This window comes from Cryptotermes secundus, unplaced genomic scaffold (genome assembly GCF_002891405.2).
Source record: "Cryptotermes secundus unplaced genomic scaffold, Csec_1.0 scaffold976, whole genome shotgun sequence".
NCBI classification, from domain to species: Eukaryota; Metazoa; Arthropoda; class Insecta; order Blattodea; family Kalotermitidae; genus Cryptotermes; species Cryptotermes secundus.
The window spans coordinates 365,149-374,432 of NW_019734370.1; positions in this window are offsets into that span (position 1 = coordinate 365,149).

Genomic DNA, 9,284 nt, shown 5'->3' on the forward strand with positions numbered 1-9,284 from the left:
TTTATTGATGAGGCGGGATAGCGCAGTCGGTATAGCGACTGCCTACGGGTTGGACGACCGAGGGGTCGGAGTTCGAGTCCCCGTAAGGTCAGAAATTTCTCTTGTCCATATCGTCTAGACCGGCCCTGGGGCCCACCCAGCCTCCTACCCAAAGGGTACCGGGGGCTCTTCCTCCGGGGTAATGAGGCAGGGGCGTGAAGCTGACCGCTCACCTCCAGCTAATGCCGAAGTCATGAAAATGTGGATCTATACATCAACTTCCCCATACGCCGTCATGTCATAGTGCTTAATTCGTTAAGCACAGGGACAACTTTACTTTCACCCTTTTACCTTTATGAAATGTTATTAAATATGTATTGGAATCCTTGTGTATAATTTTCAACTTACCGCACTCCAGCAACAGATAATTATGTTAGAGCTTGACCGGAAATAAGGATTTTGCTACAAGGGGGATGAAGATTGTCTTAATTGAAACTACCTTCTGGAACACGTGCTGTCAGCTGTAGATAAAGTGGATGTTTGCTGCGTAGGAACGCCCACAGAATGAGAGAAGTTAATGCAGCTGTTGCTATGGTAACGCGCGGAATATATAGCAGAGCTCCACGACAAACGGATTGGTCTCCTCGGGTGAATCCCACATAATGGTCAGCGGATCAGGCTGTCCAATTCCTAGGAAAGAAGAGGTTTTCTTTGTAGATACAGATAAGCTAGGACCAACGTGAAAAATCGACTGCCACGCTTCGCATGAACGAAAAGTTGGGGGAAAAATGTAGTCTAGTCTTTCTTTTCCTCATGACAAGCTTCTTGACGGGAAATGGCCCCTCTTCTGCTTACCGAGAGGTGCTTTACAGATTTTACACGGGTGGTGCAGTTCGCTGACCGCCATGTCGTACGTATGCTTTCAGGTTACGTCATATATCAGTTGCCAATCTTGCGGGATAAAAGTCCCGAACATTCAGCCAGATTTCCCGGTGCAGCGCAGAATACAGCAAGGGGAATGGCGGTGCTGAGAGCGGGGATCGAGAAAGCTACTAACTACTGAGGTGTAGCGCTGTGTAGTGCAGTAGAAATGCACCTACGTTTCGGCGGAACATAGTGCCTCCACTTTCAGGTCCGAATACAATATTTTCGTGGCTCTATCATCATGAATATGGAGGCATAACTTTCCTCAGAGATATCAGTGGACTTTTATCGGAATACACGGCGTCACGTTTCCTTAGCCCGAAGGAACACTTGTGATTTCCCGCCTAGAGTGCTGATGACGTGTGATAATTGTTTCACCGTTAGTGACCACAACGCCCTCTTTATAATCCGTGAACCGGAATAACTCAGTCGGTATGCTGACTCGTCTGGGGTTCTATTCCCGGTAGGGGCAGGAGGTTTTACAATTCTCCCAAGCATCGAGACCTCTCTGTGGGGCACGTCGGGCCTCGTAGCACCCACAACATTTATGCAGGAAGGAACAGAAGCTGGCTACTGACCTCCATCCACTGCTGAATTAAGGATACGTGGAGGTATACCTCATCTCCCCCACACGTCTTCATAGCTTGGCTCCTAATTAAGCACGGAGACAACTTTGCCTTCTGTTGGCGCGTGTCAGGGAGGATCTCTTAGCATTGCAAGCCAGACCGCAGCCCAGGCGACTAGACACGGGGCCGCCCCTTGATGTCCAATTCATGGTGGACAGAGAGGGGGCACGGAAGCAGCGCTCTCTCTCTCTCGGCGGTTTCCCCCGGTAATCATCATGTCACCATCCCTGCATATTCATCTATCACCGAGTCCTGAGCTGCGCGGTAGCCCTGACCCGGCGCTGGCTGGATGCAGAGTGAGCGGGTTCAGGTGAGCTCACCAATTTATGTGAGTGCTGCACCACAAAGATTGCGTTTTCTGTGCTGAAACGTCTTAATAACTGTGTGGTTTTCATGGTTTTCCCCAGGATACCCCCTCGTCTCACCCTTGGGTGCCTCCCACTTCACAACTGTAAGAACCTTTGCCACGGGTATCATAGCAACGGGTAAGACTGGTGTAGTATCCCTGCCGTTGATAAGTTCTCTATAATGAGGTCTACGTGCAGTGAACGTAAGTACATCTTGCATGATGGAAAGCACAGCACCATGACTAGCTTCATAATGTCACATTAGAGGGAGGTGGGTGGATATATAGGAAATTGTTACAAAATTCTGGTCGAAACATGTGAAGAAGAATATAAGTTTTGGAAAATGTGCTAGTAGATGGGTGGATAATAAAAGAAATGGATCTTAAAGGAAAAGTTTGAGAAGTTGTGAACTTGATACATCCTGCTGTAGATAAGGCCTCGTAGCGGGCTCTTCTGAAAGCGGTAATGACATTTTGAATTCCATGAAAAATGTTGAATTTTCTGAATGGCTGAGCAACTACAAGCTTCTAAACAAGCACTCTCATACATGAAGCCAGTCATTTATGAATGTATGTGAGAACCGTTTAAGGATTCAGAGTCAGTGTTACTTTACGACTGGCGGTTTACCGCAAATCAGTTCGTCTTGGCTACAAGCCCCTTGAGACCCACGACCAGTATTTTTCCCAACTGAACACTTGCCGTTATAGTCCTTATGTAACATCCTCTCTGACGAGAGGACGGGTCTGTCGTTTATAATTGCTGCTGGTCCTCGCCAGCGCAGTCATTTACTTCTCCTAGTCCCGTGGGACTCATGATCACATTTTACTGTCTCAGATTCGAGACTCCCCCAACCTGGAGGGCCAGGTCCCCCCGTATTTATATACCGCAGGAACAGGGTGGCCCAATTATACCCCAGGCACTGGGTTCCCTTTTCGTCGCCTTCTACGAATCGCAGGGCTACGGTGGAGGCATTCAAACCCACCTCACAGGAAACACTACGGCTCCGCTACAAAGCCCAACGGGTTACTGCTGTTTAGGAAAACAGTCGCTGTTTATTGTGAGAACCATACGGAACACAAATACACTATGTGGGCAGAATGCAGAGTTTTGGTATGTTAAACCAGCTGGTACGTACCACTGGGCTTTAAATGGTTGAATGAGGTAGTTGGAAGCTGCTCTTCTGTCTGTCTATCTGCACGCGTCCTTGTTTAGGGATTAGCTTCGGTTTTTCAGGGTACCTGAAACTCTACAAATTATTCACTCCGCTGCTCTGACTCTTCTACCTGCTTGGAGACGCGGGCGTTGAAGGAGGGGCTCGGGGTGGGGAAGGTTCCTGAAGATGAAAACGCCTGGAGAAATTGCAGCAAATGAGAACAGGGGAGATGAAGACGAAAAATTGTTTTCGTCATTTACAAGTTTTTTAATCCATTGCTTAAAACTTCGCCTTGCTGTAGCAGCCTGTCTCACCACACTTTGTACAGCTCAGCCTTCGTGTCTGAGTACGCGTTCAACCGTTCTCAATCAGGTATACACATTCAGTCCGTACCTCACAGCAAACACATTACTTCTCCGCTACAGAACCCAACCGGTTAATGCTGTTAAGGAAACAGTCGCTGTTTATTGTGAGAGCCATATGGAACACATAAATAATATGGGGATTCAGGCTGTACCTCACAGGAAACACAATACGTCTCCGCTACAAAGCCCAACCGGTTAATGCTGTTTGGGGAAACAGTCGCTGTTTCTCGTGAGATCCACACGGAATACATAAATACACTGCGTAGACAAATTGCGGGGTTTTCTAATGTTAAAGCAGATGCTCTCATTAGTTCATCCCCCTTTGTTTTGATCTCCTTAGTAATATTTGGCGAGGGATGGAACCTACTTCTTTTTATTGTCTTGACAAAAGGATTTCTATCGGAACGCACCCACGCAGCATGTTTAACATTAATCCTGTGGATGGAACACAAACAAATCCGGCGCTCGTAATCCTCTCAGCTTGAAGGCTTTTCTTTTATTCCCTCCCTTATTCATGGCCTTCCGTATCTTGCGGAGGGAGGCGTTTCATTTAGCTCTTCTTTTTGCTGCACCCACCCCTTCCTTCCGAATCAGGAGAATCCATTGTTACATGTACCTGCTTCCGAAAAGGTTTTCCTCTATTTCATTTCGTTCATCGAATTCTCCGAGACAAATGACGTCTTTGTGTCTATTTCCTGCACAGCAACATCCCCTGGAGGCCGGGCTTGTGTCAGATGCTCTGATCAGCATCACAGCAGAAAGAAGCACTATTCTAACTTGTACAGCAAAAGGTGAGCATACTTGTTACGTCATCTGACCGACGGTATCATTGCTTATCGTTATCATACCGGAAGTTAAGTATACAGTTCATGCACCTAGCATTTTGCATATCTATGTTTATATAGTTGTTCTTTTACTTACTCTCAAAACCATAAGCGGCCTCCGTAGTCTAGAGGTAACGCGGGTTCAAACCCGGCGGAGGTCGTGGAATTTTTAAGGGCGAAAAAATTCAGGGAACAAGTCCTCCGGGAGGGACTTTAAGCTTTGTGTCCCGTGTCGTAACTTTACGGCACGTAAAAGAACCTCATATCTCCAAAGGAGGTCACTGAACCAAATTCAAGGACGTTTCCCGCCCAACAGTAGTCTCTAACGCCTCTGATAGATGGGGGAAGCATTATAGATACCGCCAAGCCAGTAGAGGCCGAACTCGCTGGCTCGGTCGGGACTGATGGTACGCACCAATATCGGTAGGGTATAGAGACTGGTAGAATACCATAGGGAAGCACAATGGACCAATACTGGTCTAATTGCATGGGGAAACCCACCCTCTCCAATAACTAACTAACTATCTACTATCAAAACCATACTTAATTTCATAATCCTATATCAAATGTTGCTTTCAGTTCACAAGTTGGTCTCAGTGATTGTCGGAAATGGAAAAGTACGAAATTGGGATAGCCTTCAATAAAGTAATGTCCATACCAAATTTCATAAAAATCCATCAAGCAGTTTTCGTGTTGCAACACGGACTCACGAGCCCTACATGCGCTCAAGTTTTGCGCGTCCTGCAAACAAGGGTTAAGAAATGTGAATGCTGTGTTTAGTCAAGTGGGAACAAAACAAAGGAAGTGCTGCTGGGAAATTAGGAACGGAAGCAAGGAGTAAAGTCAGGATGGAGTACATAAATACCAGCCGCTCTGGTTCACGTACTGGCAATCCAATAATAATATCCAATGTTAAGGAAATACCGAATGAATTTTCCAAGAAGCCTTTCTGCGCAGGAGCGTCATGAGACTCACGACATCTAACGACAGAGGGACTGCCACTGTCAGATCCATCTAACGACAGAATATGTAGTACCTGAAACGAGTGCGTGCTTCGATCTATCGGAGCACTGTGTTACCATAATTTCATGCAGCATCATAATGATTTTATCGCTTGGAGAGCTCAAGGATGGGAGACTAAGTAAAAAGGGCGGTACGAGTTGCCTAACTTGCAGAGCGCGTGTGAGAAAGAAAGTGAATGGTTTCAGAGAAAGATGAAAAATGTATGAAAATTACAGCAGCGCGTGGGTTGGGAAAACATTGAGGAGGGGTGAGAGAAATTATCATGGGAGAAGGAAGGTATAAAAAAAAAGTAAGTAAGGAGGCGGTGGAAAATTAGAATGAAGCGTGAAAAGCAGGCAGAATTAAACACGATTAAATTGAAGAAGGCTGTGATGTGGAGCCACAGGAAGATAAACAGTCCTTGCAGAATCGGACCGAACTCAGTCTGAGTTGCTTTTCCATCTCATTTTCATTTGGACCTCATGCTCTTCTGTATTTACTGTTATTGGTCAGGGGCTCCTTGTCTCTCCACGTGACTTCACGGCTTACATTGCCGCTGTGCTGAACAGGGAGGATTCGCAAGGGAGAAGAATATGTTCTGCGTCTTGTAAGGAAAAGGCGCACTGTCTAGACCAGTGGTTCCGAAACTTCTTCCGGTCCCGCACTTTTGGTTTCATAAACTCCTCCCGAGTGCCCCCTGCCCAGCAAAATGACATTTTTCAGAATAGCGGTTTGCACAGTCCAGTCCGGAAGATAATAACTACAGAATAAGACACTACATTTAGCAACTTCTGCACTCTCAGTGAATTCTTAATGCGATGGCTGGGCTTGAAGAAGTGATACCAGTTTCCAAATGCCTTGTCTAAACTCTCTTCAGTCGCAAACAAGTGAACATTGCTCTCAGAGGGGCCCATCTCCATAGCCCCCTGCCACCCCCTTGCCTTTGCGTCTCTCTAGGTAAACCACCCCCCCCCCCCTAGTGGGCGGTACGGCCCACTTTTGGAGCCGTAGATGACACGTAGAGGAGTTTAAAACTGAACACATGAACTATCTGATGGTGACCTGTACCAGACCTCCAAGTGACATTCTGGACCTACTCCACTGTTCATATTCTTCTGACATCAGTGCTTCATTATTCACGTGACAGGATTAAGCAAGTAATCCTTCGCTTTGCCTCTTCACAGAGCTGGTCTCGAACCCTGGACACCCGAGCACGAAGCAAGAACATTTCTCAGCCGGCAGCTGCGATTCGCCTTAGCCACTAGGCTACCCGCTCGACTACCGCGAAGTCGGTGTTGAATTCCCGGCCTCTGGGCCTGGCCTGAGGTCGAGACGGTCGAGACAGCCTCCAGTCCTGTGGGTACGAGGCGTTCTTTACCGGTCAGGGCATCAAGCTGACCTTTCATCTCCCTCTAAAGATGAGCTCAAGATTGCTAACTCCGGTTTAGGTAAAAACTGTGTCTGCACCTCGGTAAGTGAGCCCCATACCTTGCAGGTGTAAGGGGGAAGTGGAGGTACAGTTCTGCCATTCATAATCTCGGCACTAAACGAAGGTGAGTGTTTAGTGTCACGCCCCTGCTACTTTACCCCCTACCCGTTGTGTAGGACAGATAGCGGGCCCAGGTTTGTTGTGAACGCTGTGGAGAGAAACCTCTTGCCCCAGTCAGGAATCGAATCCCGATTCTTCGTTTGCCAGCCCTTAGCCAAGTCAATATACCGACTGAGCTGTCGCTACTGGTTGAACGTTTTAAATGAAATGAAGGCGGGACTTCTTCGTGAAGAGAACTTGTTTCGGGGTGCCGATACTTTTTACATCCATCCTTCGTTCGCAAGGCCGGCTGAAACATTACTCCGAGACGCACGTGATTAAACTTTGTGTAATTTGTATTTAAGCTCTTAAGATTGTTTCAAAATCAGACAAAGGAGAATTGTGTTCTTGAGTGTAAGGAACAGGTATCGAAAGTTCTGAGCTCAAGTTATGAAAGTTTAATTCGGTCATTACTGCAATACAGCCGTCTCCTCGAGGTTTCACTTGCTTTGTAGGTGATGGAACTTGCGACGTTTCTTTGTTCCACATTCTGATTCCGCCCTTTACATGCTGCGGCTCCTAGACAAGGATTTCCGTTTCATTGCCTCTTTGTGTCTCTTTGGAAGAACAGGAACATTTCTTCAAGTGAGTTGTGACGATGTTTTGACTTCCTCGTAATGAATCTGCGGTATTTCTATGAAGGGTCTGTAAGTAGCTTGTGCCTTCACTTGAGCTCGCTCTTCTGTCTCGTATCCATTGTTTTTGTGTTCTTTAAAGCTGATATTGTGAGCACAAGGCGCATAGCTTCTAGACTGCTTATTGAAGTCAGAAAGTGAATACGCTTAAAATAAGAATCCACAGTTCACCTCCTCAGGACTACGTCAATATTTATGCCTACACAAGTAAGTCTGATCTTGCAGCGCGTTTTATCAGACGAGAATCTGCCCTAGCGATACACTTGGACTCACGTGAGTAGTGATTTCGGTACTCGGGACGAGGCCGTGTTCAGTGTTTCGACAAAATTTGGAGTTGTCATCGTCAGGGTTAAGATTATGGGAGGAGTTTTGGACGGTGTTATATAGTTGTCGCATTATGCAGTTTGCGGGAAGCGAAGCCTTCATTGGATGGGCACGAGAGGGATGTTAAGAAAATAAAAAATTTTGTCCTGAAAATTGTTTGTGTGTGGAATGGCACAAAATACACCTCATCAATACGTAAAGACACTGCTTGACTCTCTTATACAGCGTGTTTGAAACTTCAGAGCACAATGGTTACTCTGTGTTCTGCTTTACCAGTACAGAACTCTGCATTTGCCCACACAGTGTATGTGTATGTTGTGAATGTTTCTGAAAATAAGAGGTTATTTCCTTGTATTTCCCTTAAGAGGACTAACCGGTTGGCTTTTCTTATGAAGATGGAACATTTCCCCTAAGGTACGAACTGCATTCTTAAATATCGTTTACGAGTAAATGTACCTTAATTCAGTTTAATTCAGTCAGCGGAGCGCGCGGTAGCGTAGGTGGTTGAGGGACTATGCTACAAGCTGGAAGGTCGCGGGTTCGAGTCCCGATGGGGCTATTGCATTTTTTAATTTACCTAACATTTCCAGCCGCACTATGGCCCTGGGGTCGACTCCGCTTCTAACAGAAATGAGTACCGGGAATCTTCTTGGGGTTAAAGGGAGGCCGGTGCGTAAGGCTGACAACCTCAGCGCCATCTGTGAGGTGATTATCTAGAAAATTTGAGAGCCTCGACGTCTCACAACCCTATGGGTCTCCTCGGCTTGTTACAGACAGAGCTTTACCTTGTTTCCCCCTTTTTAATCCCTCCGACACGATATTGTTACATGACGGCTGTTTGAAATCGCTAAGAAAGCAACAGCACACACGTTAAGGAATCCCCCATATTCTGTTGTGTGACGGACCGCTGGCTAGAAGTCAGCGTGCATCCGGAAGGTCCTGCGACTGGACATCTTTATCCAGGTTTTCTTGGTTTTCCTTTGCCTTCAAGCAAATGCTGAGGGGTTTCCAAGCTCCAAATACCTATGAAGAAAGCAGTCTTCTGGGATTTGGCACCGTGTATATGTGGTGTTAACCGACGTTTCGGAGGAACGTATCGCCCCCATCTTCAGGGTTGAAGAAGTATAAGTAAATCTGCAAGCGACAACACCGTGAGNAATTCCTTATCAATTCAGAAAATCAAAACCGCGCCGCCCCTGTCCCAAGCCAGTGCTTCTACCCACCCTAACCACTTCACTTCGACACTGCCCTTGTCAGAGGGACTAGCAGGCGGAGTCTGGGAGCCTTATAACAGAACTGTTCTCTTTACCCCTCCCCACAATAAAGTGCCTGTCACTTCTCTTGCGACTCTTCAGTTTGACCTACTCTTCTGCTGCACTGTCCGTCTCTCTCTTTGTCTGTTGCCTTCGAAGTCGGAAAATATTTCTGCCCCCCCCCCAAGACGTACCTGTCAACCCCCTCCATATTTTTTTCTTCAGTCTTAAGGTTCAAAGAAGATAATTTTTGACTTTGGGCGA